Genomic DNA, 23,244 nt, shown 5'->3' with positions numbered 1-23,244 from the left:
AAAGCAGTGCGAGCTCCCGGGTGGCCACCCTAGTTCTTCTCGATCACTGTTCCATGCATTTCCACGCTTTTTGTGAGGTCGTGTGGTTGGGGGAGATTGTCCTCTATTTGAGCCTCCCCCCGTGAGGGGGTTAGACACCTTTGTTTCTCTTTCTCTCGTGCATTTTTCCTCCTTTTGCCCCTTAGCCTTATTTTATTGTGGGGGGTGCCCCTATTCAGTGTTGTGGCCGATTTTTCAGTAATACGTGGAAATGAATCTCAACAACAGATATCTCAGTTCTTGTTACGATGAAGAACGTAGCGAAATGTGATACTTAGTGTGAATTGTAGAATCCCATGAATCATTGAGTTTTTGAATGCAATTTGTGCCCGAGGCCTCGGTCGAGGGCACGTCTGTCTGGGCATCGCATCCCATTCAAACGCGCTGCCTGCAATATGCTAGGGAGCAACGGAGCTAGTCGTCTGTGCCCCATGCGGTGTGGTCGGCTGAAATACCTCAAGCGATGTTTCGTGGCACGCGTTGGTGAGCGGTGATCTTGTCCCCTTGGATGGGCAGTCGGCGTTGGCTGGTGCGGGCTTTGTGTGGCATCGCTCGAACTTGCTTTGCTCTCTCTTGTCCTCCCATCGGGTAGGCCAGATTTAGCTCCAACTTTGCGACCTAAGCTCAGGCGATAACACTCGTTGAGTTTAAGCATATAATTAAGCAGAGGAAAAGAAACTTACAAGGATTCCCCTAGTAGCGGTGAGCGAACTGGGAAGAGCCCAGCATGAAAATCTGGCGGCGGCGTCACCTGAATTGTAGTCTGTAGAAGCGTCCTCAACGGTGGACCTGGGCCAAGTCCCTTGGAAGGGGGTGCCTAAGAGGGTGACAGCCCCGTCAGCTCAGGACCCTGCCGCATCACGAGGCGTTGTCGGCGAGTCAGGTTCTTTGGGAATACAACCCTAATTGGTTGGTAAATTCCGTCCAAGGCTAAATATAGGTGAGAGACTGATAGAAAACAAGTACCATGAGGGAAAGATGAAAAGGACTTTGAGAAGAGAGTTAAAGAGTGCTTGAAATTGCTGGGAGCGAAGTGGATGGAGGTTGTCGATGCGTCTCGGTCAGATGTGGAACGGCTCAGGCTAGTCCGCTGCTCGACTTGAGTTGCAAACCAACACGAGCTGTTGCATCGTCACAAGTGCGGGTGGATTACTGCCTGTCAGTTTCCCGCTGCGATGGTTGAGGAATGAAGCGTGCACCCTTGTGGTGGGCTGTGTGCACCTACGCGCTCGTGGTGTTGGTTGGTGGGCTTTCCATTCGACCCGTCTTGAAACACGAACCAAGGAGTCTAACATGTGTGCGAGTCGGCAGGTTTGAAAACCTACGAGGTGCAAGGAAGCTGACGGGCGAGATCCCCTCTCTAGGGGGGGTGCATCATCGACCGACCTTGAGCTTATGTGAAGGGTTTGAGTGCGAGCACACCTGTTGGGACCCAAAATATGGTGAACTATGCCTGAGCAGGGCGAAGCCAGAGGAAACTCTGGTGGAGGCTCGTAGTGATACTGACGTGCAAATCGTTCATCTGACTTGGGTATAGGGGTGAAAGACTAATCGAACCATTTAGTAGCTGGTTTCCCCTTAAGTTTCCCTTAGGATAGCTGGAGCTCACACGCGAGTTTTATCAGGTAAAGAAAATGATTAGAGGCATCAGGGGCGTAACACCCTTGACCTATTCTCAAACTTTAAATAGGTAAAAGGGTGCGGCTGCTCCATTGAGCCGCGTCATGGAATCAAGAGCTCCAAGTGGGCCATTTTTGGTAAGCAAAACTGGCGATGCGGGATGAACCGAAAGTCGAGTTACGGTGCTAAATTGCATGCTAACCTAGATCCCACAAAGGGTGTTGGTTGATTAAGACAGTAGGACGGTGGTCATGGAAGTTGAAATCCACTCAGGAGTGTGTAACGACTCACCTACCAAATCAACTAGCCCGAAAATGGATGGCGCTGAAGCATGCAACCTATACTCAACCGTCGGAGCAATTGCTTGGCTCCAATGAGTAGGAGGATGCGGGGATCATTGAGAAACCTTGAGCGTGAGCTTGGGTGGATCGGCCCCCAGTGTAGATCTTGGTGGTAGTAGAAAATATTCAAATGAGAACTTTGAAGACTGAAGTGGGGAAAGGTTCCATGTGAACAGCACTTGGACATGGGTTAGTCGATCCTAAGAGATGGGGAAGCCTTGTATCAAGGGTGCACTCTGCACGAGCATTGAAAGGGAATCGGGTTAATATTCCCGAACTGAGACATGGTGGTGGGTGGCAACGTTAGGAAATCTGGAGACGTCATCGGGGGCCCCAGGAAGAGTTATCTTTTCTTTTTAACAGCTTTCCCACCCTGGAATTGGTTCACCCAGAGATAGGGTCCAGCAGCTGGAAAAGAACCGCACATCTTACGGTGTCTGGTGTGCCCTCGGTGGCCCTTGAAAATCTGGAGGACCGAGTACCGTTCATGCCCAGTCGTACTCATAACTGCATCAGGTCTCCAAGGTGAATAGCCTCTAGTCAATAGAACAATGTAGGTAAGGGAAGTCGGAAAAACGAATCCGTAACTTCGGAAAAGGATTGGCTCTGAGGGTTGGGCCTAGGGGTCTGCGCACTCAACTTGTGGGTTTTCGGCAGTCTACTCGAGCTCTCGTAGCAAGGGCGGGTAGTCGCATGCCGATTGGGCTACGGGCATAGAATGCCCCCTGCTGGGGGCTTTTCCCTAGGCGTCGAATAGTCGACTCAGAACTGGTATGGACAAGGGGAATCTGACTGTTTGATTATAACAAAGCATTCCGATGGTCCCTGCAGATGCTGATGCAATGTGATTTCTACCCAGTGCTCTGAATGTCAAAGTGAAGAAATTCAACCAAGTGTGGGTAAATGATGGGAGTAACTATGACTCTCTTAAGGTAGCAAAATGCCTCGTCCTCTAATTAGTGATGCACATGAATGGATTAACAAGATTCCCACTGTCGCTATCTACTATCTAGCGAAACCACAACCAAGGGAATGGGTTTGGTAGAATCAGCGGGGAAAGAAGACCCTGTTGAGCTTGACTCTAGTACGACTTTGTTAAATGACTTGAGAGCTGTAGAATAAGTGGGAGCTGTTTTCGGCGCAAGTGAAATACCACTATTTTTAGCGTTAATTTACTTATTCCGCGGGGCGGAGATGGGGCATTACCCCTTTTTTTGGCCTTAAGGCACATTTCGATGGGTCGATCTGGGCGGAAGACATTGTCAGGTGGGGAGTTTGGCTGGGGCGACACATCTATTAAAAGATAATGCAGGTGTCCTAAGATGAGCTCAACGAGAACAGAAATCTCGTTTGGAACAAAAGGGTAAAATATCATTTGATTTTTATTTTCAGTATGAATACAAACCGTGAAAGCGTGGCCTATCAATCCTTTAGATTTTTAGAATTTGAAGCTAGAGGTGTCAGAAAAGTTACCACAGGGATAACTGGCTTGTGGCAGCCAAGCGTTCATAGCGACGTTGCTTTTTGATCCTTCGATGTCAGCTCTTCCTATCATTGTGAAGCAGAATTCACCAAGTGTTAGATTGTTCACCCACCAATAGGGAATGTGAGCTAGGTTTAGACTATCGTGAGACAGGTTAGTTTTACCCTATTGATGAAGCACACCGCAATAGTAATTCAACTTAGTACGAGAGGAACCGTTGATTCACACAATTGGTCATCGCGCTTGGTTGAAAAGCCAGTGGTGCGAAGCGTGTGTCGTATTATGACTAAATGCCTCTAAGTCAGAATCCACGCTAGAAGCGGTGCATGTCACTCTTCGACTGTATCTCGACCCACAGTAGGGGCATCGCTTTGTTGCCCCTAGTGGCCCGTTTCATTTGCAAACCGCGACCATGAAGCATCTCTGTTAGGGCAGCTTTGAAGTTCAATTCCAAACAGTTGTTGAGAAGAATCCTTTGCAGACGACTTAAATACATGATGGGTTATTGTAAGTGGTAGAAAGGCCTTGCTGCCATGATCCATTGAGATTCAGGCCTTGGTTGCCTCGATTTAGAGCTTCGCTCTTGTCACAAACAAAATCCGAGAAAACCTCTCGTGCCTCTGCCTCTTCCTCCAAACGACAATTTTTTATTGCTTGGGGGCAGGAAATTTGGGGTTTCCAAGCCACGACAGAAAAGGCCCAAAAGCCGAGGAAAACTGGGGTTTCCATGCCTCGCCCCAGTGCCCAAAATTTGGGGGTTTCCATGTCGTGCCTCGGCACCCAAAATTTGGGGGTTTCCATGTCGCACCTTGGTGCCCAAATTTGGGGTTTCCATGCCACGTCCCAGCGCCCAAAATTTGGGGTTTCCACCCTGCGCCTAAAATTTGGGGCTTCCATGTCACAGAAAAAATTTGGGGTTTCCACCTAGCACCTAAAATTTGGGAGTTTCACCCACCGCAAATTTTTTTTTGGGTTTCCACCCGGTGCAAATTTTTTTGGGGTTTACGAGTTGTGCCTTGGCGCCCAAGCCTGGGGAAACTTGGGGTTTCCATGTTGTGCCTCGACCGAAACCAGCGACGCCCAAGCCTGGGAAAACTTGGGGTTTCTAAGTCGCGCCCCGGCGCCCAAGCCTGATGGAAACTTGAGGTTTCCATGTTGCGCCACGACCGAAACCGGTGGCACCCAAGCCTGGGGAAGCTGGGGGTTTCCAAGTCACGCCCTGGCCCCCAGGCCTGGGGAAACTTGGGGTTTCCATGTCGCGCCACGACTAAAGCCGGCGGCGCCCAAGCCTGCGCAGACTCGACGTTTCCATGTCGCGCCCTAGCGCCCAAGCCTGGGAAACTTGGGGTTTCCATGTCCCGCCCTTGATGGAACCACAGGTTTTTGCATTTTACAGCACGATGGAAATGTGGGGTTTTCAACAATGCCCCAACGTGGGGAACTTGGGGTTTCCATGACGATGCAAACTAACTCGCAAGTCTCACGAACTTGGGGTGTTTCGAAACCATTAACCAAGTCTGGGGAACTCGTTGTTTCCATGTCGCGGCACACCCTAAATCACCCGAGAGTATGTGGAACTTCGGATTTCCATGGCATGGGGCCATGAAGAGCCTCCAAATTTCAGGGAACTCGGGGTGTCCATTTCGTGGTGTGATGAAAACTGCTACCCAAGTCAGCGAACACACACGGGGTTTCCATTTCGCGTCACAACAAGAATTGCTACCCAAGTCTAGGAAACGCGGTGTAAAGACCTGGAGTTCGGTTTCTCCCCGTCGGTGCAAAGTGCGAACTCTACGACCGAAATGTCCAAAGGGACATAAGTATAATGCACTTTATAGGTGGAGCGATGGTTGGTTTATAGCGTGGGAGCATTTGGCATAACCCACGGGCCGACTTACATGTTGGAGCGCCTTGAACGGAGGATTGTTTGCCCTTCAACAATCGGATGGAAAGTTTGCAATGTGTAAGGGCGTTTTGGCATGCGCTGGTCGAGTCGGTCTAGGTAGTGACTCGCCCAACCGCTCGTATAAATATGGCAAGGTGTTGGAGCATTTGTCATTTTTTCGAAGATGTACATTCGAACATGAGCATTCGGTGATCAAGAAAAAAGTGCGAAGTAGTGGAGCAGGTCGCAAAAGAGGCACAGGCATGTATGCACCCACTCTTGGGCAAGCACACACAATACGCACAGGTTTCGGTTATTAGGTGAGGGCGTGGGTAAGGAAGCCACCTATCGTTCAGTGTGACACGGGTGTCTATGGTGACTCGGGAAGGTCGCCCACCCGTCGTGGAAGAAGAAACGCGGAGGTGTCTCGGTTTACTCGGGTAAGTCACCCACCCATCGTGCAGTGGTAAATGAGGTTCAGTTGAGGAGTAGGGCTAGTAGCTCGTGTGAGGGCGCGCTCGCCCAGCTCGGGCAAGGAACTCGGTTGGCACACGGAGGTGTTGCCTATTTGTAAAATTGGCTAAGTATGAAACTTGGTGTTTCCCAAGTATACTTGTAAAGCCTCGTAAACATTGTAGAATTGAATAATATATTGTATTCAGGCAGACTCATTGTTCAGGGAGTTGCCCCTCCCTTTATACTGTGCAATTGTGTTCTTCATGTATAATTGCTGATGATAATGAATGTGTATGGGTGTTCATTGGTATAAAGGAAACATAATAATACTTGGTTGCGAAAAAAAAACTAAGTAGACTAATGGTTAGGCGTAGTCCATGAACATAAGTATTGGTGAAAAGAAAGTGTTCGATGGCTCCGCACCTTGCCAAGTACGGCTGAAAGACGATTGTAGGCCTGGGGGCATGACACGCGGGTTCCCATGTCACTCGCACCATGTTGGGCATGGAGCACGCCCCTTGACACATGCACGATGGGCGAGTCACCGACGGAAGGCGCACGAGCGACCCTTGTTGCGTGCCCATATGAAAGAGGTGACCATGTGCGGACGAATTAGGACACGGGCAGGTGTGTGACATGCGGCAACGGGTGTAATCGGCGAGGTGTTGGAGCCGACCCATGGGTGAGACGGTGCACACGAAGGGACGCGACGGTTCATTAGAATGGGGCATGTCGAGGTTATGTGGCAGGTCAGCTGGGCATGCATGTTGATGAAGCTGACCCTTGTTATCCTCGAGTGACACGACCCTTGGGCGAAAGGATGTGTATAAGTAAGGAGGATGGCATTCGAAGAAGGGACATCGAACTTAGACTTCCACATCGCAGAACAAGTGTGAAGGAAGGAGTTGGGCAAAAACGGAAGGAAGAGAAGAACGTGGGTAAGAGGGCCGCACCGGTGGGCAGATTATATAGGGAGGGTCAGGCTTGGTAGCGCGGAGAGGCAGAGCATGGAGGGTTACTGACCGGGCAGGCAGGCCGCACTGCATGCGGGCCATGCACCCTCACTATGGATTGCACCGAAGGGGAGAGTTTGGGTGCCACAGAAGGGAAAGTCGGGCGGACAGGTTCGCAGTTCAGGTGTGGAGTTGTGTCATGCAGGCCGCGGGTAGTGCAGCACAACCACATGACACTACAGGTTGAAAGAATCATTGAAGAAGATAAATTTATGGTAAGTTATTTTCACTGCATTGTTAAGAAACACTTATTGGAAAATTGACTGAGTGTTGAAGTAGGTGCAAACCGTATACTCAAGTATTGGTAAAAGGAAAAAGTACGGTTGTGTCGCACCCACTTATGTGTGGTTGAGATACTACCACTAGGATAGGAGCGTGAAATGGGGTCTCCCAGTCCCTCCTCGACAAAAGTCGCCAAATTGTGGGGAACCCGGGGATTCCATGTCTTGCCTTGTCGAAATCATCCCAAGTGCGGGAAATTTGGGGTTTCCATGTCTCGTCACAATGGAAATCACCCCAGGTGCAGTAAACTTGGTGTACATCGAGCCTACAACCTCACATCAAGAAAAAGTTTCGGTTGGTCAAGAGAATGAAGGTTTCTTCATTAGTAAAGGATCTCGCTAAGGATCAAAGGTTGGAGTCTCTTCTAGAGCTAGTCCACCACGGACTATCAAAAGTTGAAAGAAGGACACAGTGCTAGGGAACGAAGCGCCGAAGAAATAAAGTGCAGAGAGGAGGAAGGACTCGACTTGTGCTTGGGGGATATTATTGTCAAGGGTCTAGGGCTTCCCAATGACCAATAAGAAGCTTCAATGAGAGAATTTTACGAAAGGGTTTTCCTCTCTGAGAGAGGGAGGTTTTTCCCTGGAAGAGAGCCAACATCTTGTGTTCTTGTTCTTATGTTTTTGGCACCAGTTTGATGAAATTAAACACACATGAATTAATAAGAAGATAAGAAGATTAAGGTAACACGATAGATTGCAAAAGAGCTTCACAAATTGTTATCAAGTCTAGAAGAATCTAGCTATACCCCACTGCCCCAGATTCTTCAATGCAGTATCAGAGCTAAGGTGACACATCAAGGAAAGGGGATCTCAATAACATCCGCAAGGTTGAAGTGTCAAGCCGAGAAGTCTCAATCACATCAAGGACAAGAAGGTATACCATCTATCATTCATCATGGAAGACTACAAAGCAAGAAGAAACGCCTTGTATAAAGAAACCTACAAGAAGAACAAATCAAAGAGGGACCTACATCAAGCTACACCATCTTGAAAAATGAAAGGCACTACGAGTCAAGTCATCAAGCAAGTCCATTTGAAGAAAGCAACTTGAAAAACATCAAGATCTAAGGAAGGCAAGCCATCAAGTCTTCAAGAAGAAAGCAAGTTCACTACATCTCAAACTCTATCAAGTAAGTATATGTCCCCTTCTGAGTATACCTCAGTGTCATTTTTGCAAGGAAAGTAACAAATTGGTTGGTACCACTACATGTTCAAAGTACAACGGCTTGGATGCCAAGAGTAGGGATGCTACAAGAGGGATTGTCCTAAACTTAAGAAGGACAATGACAATAAGAGAAAAAGGGAAGAAGCTCATGTAACTCAAGAAGTGAAAGAAAACGAAAAGAAGCAAAAGAAGGAAGATCCTCCTATGACTAAGTCAACCTCTTTGCTTAAATTATTCTTTCAAACAGGGTAGAGGTCTCATTGGGGGTCCCATTTATGGTATTCAAGAGAGGATGATATACAGGCGAGAGAAGATGAAGCAATAAAGGCTACACCAATCGAGGAGAACTATCAAATAAAGCCGCGATAACAAAAGCATAATCAAGATGAGGTATGTATGCATCAAATTTTGAGTCATGTCATCATATATATTGATTGGGTCATGGGAAAAGTTCTAGAATCACGATCAAGAATAAAAGGATCTCTTTCGCCAATGACATGCTCAGAGGCATGTGCTACAGTGGAGTAAAGGTCAACATGAAGAAGTGGTCTCATAAGGAGTATAATTTGGTTGACCAATCAATCCAAGAAGAAGAAAACGAAGAAAGAGATGAAGAATTTGAAGAACATCGCGGTCACAAAGAATAACTATTTGACAAGATTCCTCAACATCTCTCGAAAGAAGGCATGGAAACTTTGAAAAAGGAAGAAAAAGATAAAGGACCCTTGACACCTACGAAGGCATTGGAGATAGTAAGGTGCAGATAACTGATTCAACTCTACAAATATGTCATGATGAAGAGCTCGTCCAACGAAAGCACCATTTGGTGTTGAAGCAATATCAAAATGAAGTCATGAAGGGCCACTAAATTAAAGTATGGGAATAAGCGAGTACAAATAAGCATCCATGTGATAAGTGTTATGAAGGATAGACAAGGTGATAAAGGAGTAGCTAGATGAAAAAAAGGACCTGATATATATCAAGAAGGCCACTTTCCATGAAGGGAGCAATGACATGACAAACCAGGAGGGAAAGTGATCGATGGCTGGTACCTTGCCAAGAAGAAGTTCAAACAAAGACTTCATGATATCGAAGGAAAGAAGGAGATCAAGCGGATGAAGGACCCACGAAGAAGACGTTGTTGATGAATGGACAAGTCCTTAGCTAAGAGGGAGTTCTAACAAGTTCCCAAATACAAAGGGGCTTGGGCAAGTTCCTTGTCAGAGGAAAGTTGGGCCTGTCTTCCCCAATCAAGGGGAAGAGATAGACACAACATTCTTGTCTTCACTTGGCAAGAAAGAATGGGAGGATTGGGTAATCATTTTTCATCTGATGCTCTTTGAGGATGTGTAGGGCATCCAAGACAAGAGTAGGCAAGAGGAGCGATATTATTTGAGGGCTGGGAACCCAAGACAAGAATTTTCCTAGAAGGTCATACTCAGGGAACACCTAGGTGAGTATGTACCTTTAGAGACAATGACTAAGGTGGTTATAAGCCATTGGCCTCGCCAAAATTTTGCTCTGATCTTATGAGAGATAAAGTTGTTAGTCAAGGCTTTGCTATGAACAATGTTGGCTAATATGATGCTATAACAGATGGGTTGCCAATCCGGTTTCTCTTATGTGAATTATTCAAGATTGAAAAATAGCCAAACACCTTGTAATGATTTATGAATACCTCCCTAGTTAAGAGGGGGTGTTGAAGAAAGTGTAATTGGGTTCGGTCTTCATAAATATACTTTTGATATTTGTATTTATTCAAGAAAATAAATAAATATATATCTATATATATGAAAATAAATAAATAAATAAATAAATATATATATATATATATATATATATATATATATATATATATAGATATATTTTATATTTATCATTTAGTTTCTTGCTCATGGAAATAGGCTTAACACATGTTAAAGTGTTATAAAGAGTATGAAGAAAATGTTGAAGACCTTAAGGGCATGTTTCACCAGGTATATTTATGTATTAGAGTCAAAGATATTCCTATCCTCGTGCCTTTGTTCGGGTCATGCGCTCGTTCAAACCCTAAATTTCCTTCGGGCGCGCCGGGTCATCCCATGTCGTGTCGTGTGTGGGGGTGCGCGAGCACACGTGGGCATGTTAAAAATGCTAAGGCATGATCACTCGTGTGCCTTATTAGTTTAGGTTGTGCACCCATGGAAACCCCAAATTTTGTTCGGCCGATTCGAGTCGGCTCACCCAGGGCGGGTCGGGTCGTGTCGTGGCGTGTGTGGGTGCCCTGGCACACGTGGCCGTGCCAAAAATTCTAAGTCATCACCGCCCGTGTGTCTTCTGCACATTCGTGCGGCCCATTTTCCCGATGCTCCCTCGGGCCTTTGTTCGGGTCGTGCACCCATGGAAACCCCAAATTTCGTTTCGGCCGTGCACACATGGAAACCCCAAATTCTGTTCGGTCAGGTCGGGTCGTGTCGTGTGTGGGTGCCCATGCACACACGTTTAGGCGAGTCGAGTCGGGTCGGGTCATGTCGTGCCATGCATGGGTGCTCAGGAACATGTGGTCGTGCAACAAATATTAAGGCGTGACCACCCGTGTGCCTCCTGCACGTTCGCACGACTTGTTTGCTCGACCCTCCGTCGTGCCTTCTTTCGGGTCATGCACCCATGGAAACCCCAAATTTCATTCAGGCGGGTCGGGTCGTGCCGTGTGTGGGTGCTCGGGCACATGTGGCAGTGCCAAAAATGCTAATTCATGACCCCCCGTGTGCTTTCTACACATTCATGCGACCCGTTTTCCCAACGATGCCTTGTGCCTTCATTCGAGTCGCACACCCATTGAAACCCCAAATTTCGTTTGGGTTGTGCATACAAGGAGACCCCAAATTTTGTTCAGGTTGGGTCATGTTGTGTCATGTGTCGGTGCCCATGCAAACAAGTTCAGGCGGGTCGGGTAGGCTCGCACAAGGCTGGTCGGGCCATGTGTGGGTGCTCAGGCACACGTGGCTGTGCCAAAAATGCTAAGTCGTGACTGCCCGTGTGTCTTCTGCACGTCCCTGTGGCCCGTTTGCCTGATGCTTCCTCATGGCTTCATTCGGGTCGTGCGCCCACGGAAACCCCAAAATTTTGTTCGGGTTGTGCACCCATGGAAACCCCAAATTTTGTTCGGGTGGGTTGGGACGTGACGTGTGTGGGTGCCCGTGCAAACGGGTCAGTTCGGGTCAGGTCGTGTCGTGTCGTGTCATGTGACAGTGCCCAGGGCACACATGGCCGTATAAAAAATGCTAAGTTGTGACCGGGGGTGGGCTTTGTGCATGATCGTGCTGCCTGTTTGCCTGAATCTGCCTTGCGACTTCGTTTTGGTCGTGTGTAGGAGCCCATGTAAACTCGTTCGAGCGGGTTGTTTGCTGTGTAAACACTCGTTTGGGCTGGTCGTTTGCCATGTAAAATCATTCGGGCAGGTCGTTTGAGGGCACCTTTGTAAACTCGTTCGGGTGGGTCGGGCGAGGGGCACCGGTGTAAACTCGTTCGGGTGGGTTGGCCGAGGTCGTCCGTGCAAACTCGTTCAGGCGGGTCGGGCGAGGGCATTCGTGCAAACCCGTTCGGATGGGTTGGGTGAGGTTGTTCGTGCGGGTCAAGTGAGGGCATCCATGCAAACCCGTTCAAGTGGGTCGGGCGAGGCTGTTCGGGCGGGTCGGACAAGGTCGTTTGGGCGGGTCGAGCTAGGGCGTCCGTGCAAACCCCTTCGAGCGGGTCGGGTGAGCTCGTTCGGGCGGGTCGGGCGAGGGCATTCGTGTCAACTCGTTCTGGTGGGTCGGGTGAGGGCGTCCATGAAAAGTCGTTCAGGCGGGTCAGGCGAACAAGCCTATATCAAAAATGCTAATTTGTGACCCGAGGTTGGCTTTGTGCACATTCGTGCAGCTCATTTTCTCAGCTCTCCCTTGTCGGTTCATTTGGGTCGTGCGGGCACCCATGTAAAATCATTCGGGCAGGTCGTTTGAGGGTGTCCGTGTCAACACGTTTGGGCGGGTTGTTCGGGCGAGGGCGCACCCAGGTGAATGAGCCCATATAAAAAATGCTAAGTTGTGACCTGAGGTTGGCTTTGTGCGCGTTCGTGCAGCTCGTTTGCCCGACTCTCCCTTGTCAGCTCGTCTGGGTCATGTGGGCGCCCATGTAAAATCATTCGGGCGGGTCGTTTGAGGGCGTCCGTGTCAACTAGTTCAGGCGGGTCGTTCAGGCAAGGGCACACCTGGGCAAACGAGCCCGTATCAAAAATGCTAAGTTGTGACCCGAGGTTGGAATTGTGCACATTCGTGTAGCTCGTTTTCCCGGCTCTCCCTTGTCAGTTCGTTTGGGTCGTGCGAGCACCCTTGTAAAATCATTTGGGCTGGTCATTTGAGGGCATCCGTGTGAACTCATTCGTGCGGGTCATTCGGGCGAGGCCGCGCCTGGGCGAATGAGCCTGTATGAAAAATGCTAAGTTGTGACCTGAGGTTGGATTTGTGCATGTTCGTGCAGCTCGTTTGCCCGGCACTCCCTTGTCAGTTCGTTTGGGTCGTGCGGACGCCCATGTAAAATCGTTCGGGCGGGTCGTTTGAGCGCGTCCGTGTCAACTCGCTCAGGCGGGTCGTTTGGGCGAGGGTGCGCTCGAGCGAACGAGCCCATATCAAAAATGCTAATTGTGACTCGAGGTTGGATTTGTGCATGTTTTTGTAGCTCGTTTGCCTGGCTCTCCCTTGTCGATTCGTTTAGGTCATGCGAGTGCCCATGTAAAATCGTTCAGGTGGGTCGTTTGAGGGTGTCCGTGTCAACTCGTTCTGGAGGGTCGTTCGGGCGAGGGCACACCTGGGCGAACAAGCCCATATAAAAAACTCTAAGTTCTGACCCGAGGTTGGCTTTGTGCATGTTCGTGCATCTCGTTTTCCCGGCTCTCCCTTGTCGATTCGTTTGGGTCGTGTGGGTGCCCTTGTAAAATCGTTTAGGCGGGTCATTTGAGGGCATCCATGTCAACTCGTTTGAGTGGGTCGTTCAGGTGAGGGCATGCCTGGGCGAATGAGCCTGTATCAAAAATGCTAAGTTATGACCCGAGGTTGGCTTCGTGCACGTTCGTATAGCTTGTTTGCCCGGCTCTCCCTTGTCGGTTCGTTTGGGTCGTGCGGGCGGCCATGTAAAATCGTTCGGGCAGGTCGTTTGAGGGCGTCCCTGTCAACTCGTTCGGGTGGGTCGCACGGGCGAGGGCGCACCCGGGCGAACGAGCCCATATCAAAAATGCTAAGTTGTGACCCGAGGTTGGCTTTGTGCATGTTTGTGCAGCTCGTTTGCCCCGCTCTCCCTTCTCGGTTCCTTTGGGTCATGCGGGCACACATGTAAAATTTTTCGGGCGGGTCGTTTGAAGGCGTCCATGTCAACTCGTTCGGGTGGGTCGTTTGGGCAGGGCGCGCCTGGGTGAATGAACCCGTATCAAAAATGCTATGTTGTGACCTGAGGTTGGCTTTGTGCACGTTCGTGCAGCTTGTTTGCCCAGCTCTCCCTTGTCGCTTCGTTTGGGTAGTGCGGCCGCCCTTGTAAAATCATTAGGGTGGGTCATTTGAGGTTTTCCGTGTCAACTCGTTCGAGCGGGTCGTTCGAGCGAGGGCGCGCCCGAGCGAATGAGGCCGTATCAAAAATTCTAAGTTGTTACTCGAGGTTGGCTTTGTGCACATTCGTGCAGCTCGTTTGCTCGGCTCTCCCTTGTTGGTTCGTTTGGGTCGTGCGAGCGCCCTTGTAAAATCGTTTGGGTGGGTCATTTGAGGGCGTCTGTGTCAACTCATTCAGGTGGGTCGTTCAGGCAAGGGCACGCCGGGGAGAATGAGCCTCTATCAAAAATGCTAAGTTGTGACCCGAGGTTGGCTTTGTGCACATTCGTGTAGCTCGTTTGCCTGGCTCTCCCTTGTCGGTTCGTTTGGGTCATGCGGGCGCCCTTGTAAAATCGTTCGGGTGGGTCGTTTGAGGGCATCCGTGTCAACTCATTTGGGCAGGTCGTTCGGGGGAGGGCACGCCTGGGTGAACGATCCCATATCAAAAATGCTAAGTTGTGACCCAAGGTTGGCTTTGTGCATGTTTGTGCAGCTCGTTTTCCTGGCTATCCCTTCTCAGTTCATTTGGGTCGTGCAAGCGCCCATGTAAAATTGTTTAGGTAGGTCATTTGAGGGCGTCCATGTCAACTCATTCGGGTGGGTCATTTGGAAGAGCGCGTGCCCAGGCAAACGAGCCCGTATCAAAAATTCTATGTTGTGACCCAAGGTCGGCTTTGTGCACATTCGTGCAGCTCGTTTACCTGGCTCTCCCTTGTCAGTTCGTCTGGGTCGTGCGGGAGCCCTTGTAAAATCATTCGGGCAGAACATTTGAGGGCGTCTGTGTCAACTCGTTCGGGCGAGGGCACACTTGGGAAAATGACCCCGTATCAAAAATGCTAAGTTGTGACCCGAGGTTGGCTTTCTGCACTTTCGTGCAGCTCATTTTCGCAGCTCTCCCTTGTCGCTTCGTTTGGGTCATGCGGGCACCCATGTAAAATCATCTAGGCGGGTCGTTTGAGGGTGTCCATGTCAACTCGTTCGGGTGAGGGTGCGCCCAGGCAAACGAGCCCATACCAAAAATGCTAAGTTGTGACCCGCGGTTGGCTTTGTGCACGTTCATGCAGTTTGTTTGCTCAGCTCTCCCTTGTCGCTTCATTTGGGTCGTGCGGGCGCCCATGTAAAATCATTCAGGCAGGTCGTTTGAGGGTATCCGTGTCAACTTGTTCGGGCAAGGGCATGCCCGGGCGAACGAGCCCGTATCAAAAATGTTAAGTTGTGACCCGAGGTTGGCTTTGTGCACGTTCATGCAGCTCGTTTTCCCGACTCTCCCTTGTCGGTCCGTTTCAGTCGTGCGGGCGGCCATGTAAATTATTTCAGGTGGGTCGTTTGAGGGTGAGGGCACGCCTGGGCGAACGAGCCCATATCAAAAATGCTAAGTTGTGACGCGAGGTTGGCCTTGTGCACATTTGTGCAGCTCGTTTCCCGGGCTTTCGCCTGTCTCTTCGTTTCGGTCGTGCGGGCACCCATGTAAAATCGTTCGGGCGGGTCGTTTCAGGGCGTTCGGGTGGGTCATTCAGGTGAGGCCGTGCCTGGATGAATGAGCCCATATCAAAAATGCTAAGTTGTGACCCGAGGTTGGATTTATGCATGTTCGTGTAGCTCGTTTGCCTGGCTCTCCGCTGTCGCTGCGTTTCGGTCAGGCAGGCGCCCATGTAAATTCATTCGGGTGGGTTGTTTGAGGGCATTTGTGTCAACCCATTCGGGCGGGTCGTTCGAGCAAGGGCATGCCCACGTGAACGAGCCCATATCAAAAATGCTAAGTTGTGACTTGTGGTTGGCTTTGTGCACTTTTGTGCAGCTCGTTTGCCTGGCTCTCCCTTGTCGCTTTGTTTTGGTCGTGCGGGTGCCCATGTAAATTTGTCTGGGTGGGTCATTTGAGGGCATCCTTGTCAACTCGTTCGGGCGGGTCAGACGAGGGCACGCCTGGGGAAACGAGCCCACATGAAAAATGCCAAGTTGTGACTCGAGTTTGGCTTTGTGCACTTTCGTGTATTTCGTTTGCCCGACTCTCCCTTTTCGCTTCGATACGGTCGTCTGCGCACCCATGTAAACTCGTAAGGGCGGGTTATTTGAGGGTGTCCAAGTCAACTCGTTCGCGCGGGTCGTCTGAGGGCATCTGTGTCAACTCATTCAGGTGGGTCGATCGGGCAAGGGTGTGCCCGAGAAAACGAGCCCATATCAAAACTGCTAAGTTGTGACCCGAGGTTGCCTTTGTGCACGTTCGTGCAGCTCGTTTTCCCAGCTCTCCCTTGTCGGTTCATTTCGGTCTAGCGGGCGGCCATGTAAATTCATTTGGGTGGGTCGTTTGAGGGCGAGGGCGCGCCTGGGTGAATGAGCCCATATCAAAAATGCTAAGTTGTGACCCAAGGTTGGCCTTGTGCACATTCGTGCAGCTCGTTTCTCTGGCTCTCCCCTGTCGCTTTGTTTCGGTCGTGCGAGCACCCATGTAAAATCATTCGGGCGGCTCGTTTCAGGGCGTCTATGTCAACTCGTTCAGGCGGGTCGTTCAGGCAAGGCCGCACCCAGAGGAACGAGCCCGTATCGAAAATGTTAAGTTGTGACCTGAGGTTGGCTTTATGCACGTTCGTGCAGCTCGTTTTCCTGGTTCTCCCCTGTCACTGCATTTCGGTCATGCGGGCACCCATGTAAATTCGTTCGGGCAGGTTGTTTGAGGGCATTTGTGTCAACCTGTTCGGGCGGGTCGTTCGAGCAAGGGCATGCCCAAGTGAACGAGCCCATATCAAAAATGATAAGTTGTGACCTGAGGTTGGCTTTGTGCACTTTCGTGCAGCTCGTTTGCCCAGCTCTCCCTTGTCGCTTCGTTTCGGTCGTGCGGGCACCCATGTAAATTCATTTGGGCAGGTCGTTTAAGGGCGTCCTTGTCAACTTGTTCGGGTGGGTTGGGTGAGGGCGTGCCTAGGTGAACGAGCCCACATGAAAAATGCTAAGTTGTGACTCAAGGTTGGCTTTGTGCACTTTTGTGTCTTTTGTTTGCTCGACTCTCCCTTATCGCTTCGATACGGTCGTCTGCGCACCCATGTAAACTCGTAAGGGTAGGTTGTTTGAGGGCATCCAAGTCAACGCATTCGCGTGGGTCATCTGAGGGCATCCATGCAAACTTGTTCGGGTGAGGGCATCCATGTAAACTCATATGGGTTGTTGTGGTGTGGCTCCCTAGCTCGCCTTATTCGCCCCGACCGTGCCCATCCAAATGATACAAGTGACAGGTTTCATTTTTGCATGAAAGGTGGGTTGGTAATTGAGTTGTGTTTTTGGGTTTGCCTGAAGGATGGCCTTGGGTCATTTGTAGGGTGGCCGATTTTCATATTCTCTCCATCCCCACTCAGTAGCACATGAGCGATGATGTTTGCCATGCTCGTCCGAGGAGGCATAGGTGAACAATTCCCCTTCTGCTCTCCAAGTTCTTGGAGTTGTATGGGTTGTTGTGGTGTGGCTCCCTGGCTCATCTTGGTCCCCTCGTGCCCCTCTAGATGATACCAGTGAAAGGTTTCTTTTCGTGTGAAGGGTGGGTTGGTAACTGAGTTTTGTTTTCAAGTTTTCCTTAATGATGCCCTTGGGTCGTTTGTAGGGTGGCCGATTTTCATCTTCTCTCCATCCCCACTGAGTAACGCATGAGTGGTAATGTTGGCCATGCTCATCCCGGGAGGCATATATGAACAATTCCCCTTCTTCTCTCTAAGTTCTTGGAGTTGTGTATGGGTTGTTGTGGTGTGGCTCCTTGGCTCATCTTGGTCCCCTCTTGCCCCTCCAGATGATACCAGCGACAGGTTTTCTTTCTGTTTGAAAGGTGGGTTGGTAATCGAGTTGTGTTTTCACGTTTGCCTGAATGATGGCCTTGGGTCGTTTGTAGGGTGTCTGATTTTCATCTTCTCTACATCCCCACTCGGTAGCACATGAGCAGTAATGTCGGCCATGCTTGTCCCGGGAGGCATATGTGAACAATTCCCCTTCTGCTCTCCAAGTTCTTGGTGCTGTATGGACTGTTGTGGTGTGGCTCCCTGGCTCGTCTTGGTCCCCCTCATGCCCCTCTAGATGATACCAGCGACAGGTTTCCTTTCCGCTTGAAAGGTGGGTTGGTAATTGAGTTGTGTTTTTGGGTTTGCCTGAACGATGCCCTTGGGTTGTCTTTAAGGTGGTTGATTTTCATCTTCTCTCCATCCCCACTGGGTAGCGCATGAGAGATAATGTAGGCCATTCTCATCTCGGGAGGAATATGTGAACAATTCCCCTTCTGCTCTCTAAGTTCTTGGATTTGTGTATGGGTTGTTGTGGTGTGGCTCCCTGGCTCGTCTCAGTCCCCTCGTGCCCCTCCAGATGATACTAGTGACAGGTTTTCTTTCCGTGTGAAAGGTGGGTTGGTAATCGAGTTGCATTTTTGTGCTTGCCCGAATGATGGCCTTGGGTCTTTTGTAGGGTAGTCGATTCTCATCTTCTCTCCATCCCCACACGGTAGCGCATGAGCGGTAATGTTGGCAATGCTCATCCCATGAGGCATATGTGAACAATTCCCCTTCTACTCTCTAAGTTCTTGGAGCTGTATGGGCTGTTGTGGTGTGGCTCCCTAGCTCGTCTTGGTCCCCCTCGTGCCCCTTCAGATGATACCAGTGACAGGTTTTCTTTCCATGCGAAAGGTGGGTTGGTAATCGAGTTGTGTTTTCGGGTTTGCCTGAACGATGGCCTTGGGTCATTCGTAGGGGGGCCCATTTTCATCTTCTCTCCATCCCCACTCAGTAGCGCATGAGTGGTAATGTTCGCCATGCTCGTCTTGGGAGGCATATGTGAAAAATTCCCATTCTGCTCTCCAGGTTCTTGGAGCTATATGGGTTGTTGTGGTGTGGCTCCCTGGCTCGTCATGGTCCCCTCTTGCCCCTCCAGATGATACCAGTGATAGGTTTTCTTTCCGCGTGAAAGGTGGGTTTGTAATCAAGTTGTGTTTCTGGGTTTGCCTGAACGATGGCCTTGGGTCGTTTATAGGGCAGCCGATTTTCATCATCTCTCCATCCCCACTCGGTAGCGCATGAGCGGTAATTTCGACCATGCTCGTCTTGGGAGCCGTATGTGAACAATTCCCCTAATGCTCTCCAATTTCTTGGAGCTATATGGGCTATTGTGGTGTAGCTCCCTGGCTCATCCCGGTCCCCTCGTGCCCCTCTAGATGATACCAGTGACAGGTTTCCTTTCCGCTTGAAAGGTGGGTTGGTAATTGAGTTGTGTTTTTGGTTTTGCCTGAACGATGCCCTTGGGTCGTCTTTAGGGTGGCCGATTTTCATCTTCTCTCCATCCCCACTGGGTAGCGCATGAGAGATAATGTAGGCCATTCTCGTCTCGGGAGGCATATGTGAACAATTCCCCATCTGCTCTCTAAGTTCTTGGAGTTGTGTATGGGTTGTTGTGGTGTGGCTCCCTGGCTCGTCTCGGTCCCCTCGTGCCCCTCCAAATGATACTAGTGACAGGTTTTCTTTCCGTGTGAATGGTGGGTTGGTAATCAAGTTGTGTTTTTTTGTTTGCCCGAATGATGGCCTTGGGTTGTTTGTAGGGTAGCCGATTCTCATCTTCTCTCCATCCCCACACGGTAGCGCATGAGCGTTAATGTTGGCAACGCTCATCCCAGGAGGCATATGTGAACAATTCCCCTTCTACTCTCTAAGTTCTTGGAGCTGTATGGGCTATTGTGGTATGGCTCCTTGGCTCGTCTTAGTCCCCCACGTGCCCCTTCAGATGATACCAGTGACAGGTTTTCTTTCCGTGCGAAAGGTGGGTTGGTAATCGAGTTGTGTTTTTGGGTTTGCCTGAATGATGGCCTTGGGTCATTCGTAGGGGGGCTCATTTTCATCTTCTCTCCATCCCCACTCAGTAGCGCATGAGTGGTAATGTTTGCCATGCTCGTCTTGGGAGGCATATGTGAAAAATTCCCATTCTGCTCTCCAGGTTCTTGGAGCTATATGGGCTATTGTGGTGTGGCTCCCTGGCTCGTCCTGGTCCCCTCTTGCCCCTCCAGATGATACTAGTGATAGGTTTTCTTTCCGCGTGAAAGGTGGGATTGTAATCAAGTTGTGTTTCTGGGTTTTCCTGAACAATGGCCTTGGGTCGTTTATAGGGCAGCCAATTTTCATCATCTCTCCATCCCCACTCGGTAGCGCATGAGCGGTAATTTCGGCCATGCTCGTCTCAGGAGGCATATGTGAACAATTCCCCTAACGCTCTCCAATTTCTTGGAGATATATGTGCTGTTGTGGTGTAGCTCCCTGGCTCATCCCGGTCCCCTCGTGCCCCTCTAGATGATACCAGCGACAGTTTTTCTTTCCGTGTGAAAGGTGGGTTGGTAACCGAGTTGTGTTTTCGGGTTTGCCTAAACGATGGCCTTGGGTCATTTGTAGGGTGGCCAATTTTCATCTTCTCTCCATCCCCACTCAGTAGCGCATGAGCGGTAATGTCAGCCATGCTTGTCCTAGGATGCATATGTGGACAATTCCCCTTCTGATCTCTAAGTTCTTGGAGCAGTATGGGCTGTTGTGGTGTGGCTCCCTGGCTTGTCTTGGTCCCCTAATGCCCCTCTAGATGATACCAACGACAGGTTTTCTTTCCATGTGAAAGTTGGGTTGGTAATCGAGTTGTGTTTTCTGGTTTTCCTGAACGATGGCCTTGGTTCATTTGTAGGGTGGTCGATTTTCATCTTCTCTCCATGCCCACTCAGTAGCACATGAGTGGTAATGTTGGCCATGCTCGTCCTCGGAGGCATATGTGGACAATTGCTCTCTAAGTTCTTGGAGCTATAGGGGTTGTTGTAGTTTGGCTCCTTGGCTCGTCTTGGTCCCCTTGTGCCCCTCCAGATGATACCAGTGACATGTTTTCTTTCCATGTGAAAGGTGGGTTGGTAATCGAGTTGTGTTTTCGAGTTTTCCTAAACGATGGCCTTGGGTCATTTGTAGGGTGGCCGATTTTCATCTTCTCCCCATCCCCACTCGGTAGCGCATGAGCTAATGTTGGCCATGCTCATCCCGGGAGGCATATGTGAACAATTCCCCTTTTTCTCTCTAAGTTCTTGGAGCTATATGGGTTGTTGTAGTGTGGCTCCTTGGTTCGTCCTCGTCCCCTCATGCCCCGGCAAACAATATCGGTGACAGGTTTTCTTTCCATTTGAAAGTTGGGTTGGTAATCGAGTTGCTTTGTCAGGTTTGCCCGAACGATGGCCTTGGGTCATCTGTAGGGCGGTGGATTTTCGTCTTCTCTCCATCCCCACTCGGTAGCACATGAGCGGTAATGTGGGCCATGCTTGTCCCCATCCCTTTTTCCCATCCCAATGATAATAATGTTGAAAGTTTGCTCGACGCTCCTTTGAGCCTTCATTGTTGTGGTCCCAGATGGAAGCCCCGAAACTCTATTGTGCCTATGTCCCTATCATGCCCCTCAGTTGTTGCGAATATAGAATTTTGATTGGGCTGGGAAACCATGTGTGGCTCCATTGAAATTATCTCCTCGTTATATTGTTCACCTCCTCCCTATTTGGTGTGGAGGGTTTTGCTTTTCGTGTGACAAGTGGGCTGGTAATTGAGTTGGTTTTTCAGGTTTGCCTCAAGAATGGCCTTGGGTCATTTGTAGGGTGGCCAATTTTCATCTTCTCTCCATACCCACTCGGTAGCGCATGAGCGGTAATGTTGGCCATGCTTGTCCCGGGAGGCATATGTGAACAATTCCCCTTCTGCTCCAAGTTTTTGGAGTTGTATGGGTTGTTGTGGTGTGGCTCCCTGTGATGGCTAGCCTCTTCATTGTTCGACTGTTTATGGTGTCGGTGTCTTGTGCTTGTACTCTTTCCATGTTGGCATTGTCAGTTGAGATGCATACATTTAAGAGGGACGTGGAAGGGTTTTGGTTGTAAACCACCTACCCTCCCTCTTGCTTTCTTTTTCTGTCGGGCGATGTGAGACGCTATTCTCCTTATTGTAAAGTCAAGGGTTGGCATTCCTTTCCATGTGCACATCGTTCGTGGTTGCGTTGGCTTTGAGGTTTTGATAGATGTGTTGGCCCATATGTTTGATCGAGGGGTCAGCTTTTCCCTTGCATCTTGTGTGCGTGGCAGGCTTTTGTGGTTGGAAATGTTAAGTCACAACATTTATGGGCATCTTTTGTCTCAATTATGTATGCGCTTCGATGCCAATGGGGAGGAGGCTTGCTATGTCGATGGTGGGGGCTATCTGGAAGAAGGATTTCGAGGTGGAATGCTTCGACCTCCCTCCTTTGCGTGGAGGTGGCTATAGGGGAAAATTATTCATCGTCCCGTTGGTAAAGCTGTGGGAAATCTCCTAGGTTGCCTATACATAGGGTGCGTGGGGTGCGGAGCTACCCAATCGCTCCTCCTATTTGGATATGTTTTCTTGTATTGTGCAGCGACCCTCTTGATTTGCATTTATTTCCTTCCTTTGCCTTCGCATCGTGGTTGCCACAGGCGGTCAAGTGATCAAGGTCCACCATTTCTGCTGTCCGGGTGGACTCCTAGGTGGCCTCAGTGCGTGGCGTGGAGGGTTAGGGGGAATTTCTAAGAGAGTTTGTGGGCTTGGTTCGTCTTGTTTTATTTCCTTCCATTTCCTCTACATTGAGGCTGCCATAGGCTATCATGCGATCGAGGTCCATCGTTGCTGCTGTTCGGGTGCACTCCTAGGTGGCCCCTGTGTGGGGAGGGGAGGGATGGGTTAGGGGGCATTTCTAAGGGAGGTTGCAAGCTCGGTTTGTCTTGTATGATTTCCTTCCCTTGCCTTTGTGTCAAGGCTATCGCAGGTGATCATTCGATCAAGGTCCACAGTTGCTGCTGTCCAGGTGGACTCCTAGGTGGCATCGGTGCGGGGTGGGGAGGTTTGTATGGCCTCTCTATGATAGGATTTGTGTGGTCGGTCATCCTCCTTTTATCTCCTTCCTTTTCCTTCACATCGAGGCTATCGCAGGCGGTCGGGAGATCGAAGTCCATCATTGTTGTTGTCTGGGTGTATTCATAGGTGGCCTCGGTGCGGGGGCGGGGAGGGTTGTGGCTCATTTGTAATATAGAGGTTGCATGGTTGGTAATTTTCCATATGTTTCCTTTGAATCAAGGCTGCTGCAGGCGATTGAATGATCGAGGTCCATCGTTGCTACTGTCCAAGTGGACTCCTAGGTGCCCTCAGTGCGGGGTGTGGAGGCCTTCGGAGGCATTTCTAAGGGAGTGGGTGAGTGATCGCTCATTTTCTTGTTGGTTGGGCCATACCTGCAAACTCCGAAGTGGCCTTGGTGCATTGTGGCTCGGCAGGTCTGCCCATTTATTTGCCATTTCCTTGGCATGTTGCGTGTGCTTCCTTCTTGTGATGCACGAGGTGCA

The 23,244-nt window shown here is 49.9% G+C and overlaps 2 non-coding genes across 2 annotated transcripts; both read left to right on the top strand.

Annotated features, from left to right (window-relative positions):
• The first annotated feature begins 252 nt into the window (after nt 1–252).
• LOC149221965 (5.8S ribosomal RNA) lies at nt 253–406 on the top strand. The gene has a single exon (XR_016249760.1). It is a non-coding gene; the product is annotated as a 5.8S ribosomal RNA (ribosomal RNA).
• Nucleotides 407–653: 247 nt separating this feature from the next.
• LOC149221964 (25S ribosomal RNA) lies at nt 654–4,056 on the top strand. The gene has a single exon (XR_016249964.1). It is a non-coding gene; the product is annotated as a 25S ribosomal RNA (ribosomal RNA).
• Nucleotides 4,057–23,244: the final 19,188 nt, after the last annotated feature.

The sequence above is a fragment of the Pinus tabuliformis genome, chromosome Q (assembly GCF_031772625.1).
Source record: "Pinus tabuliformis cultivar Carrire ecotype Pingquan chromosome Q, CPIR1, whole genome shotgun sequence".
NCBI classification, from domain to species: domain Eukaryota; kingdom Viridiplantae; phylum Streptophyta; class Pinopsida; order Pinales; family Pinaceae; genus Pinus; species Pinus tabuliformis.
Note: the sequence above shows the minus strand (reverse complement) of the source record. Positions and strands in the feature narration are given on the sequence as shown.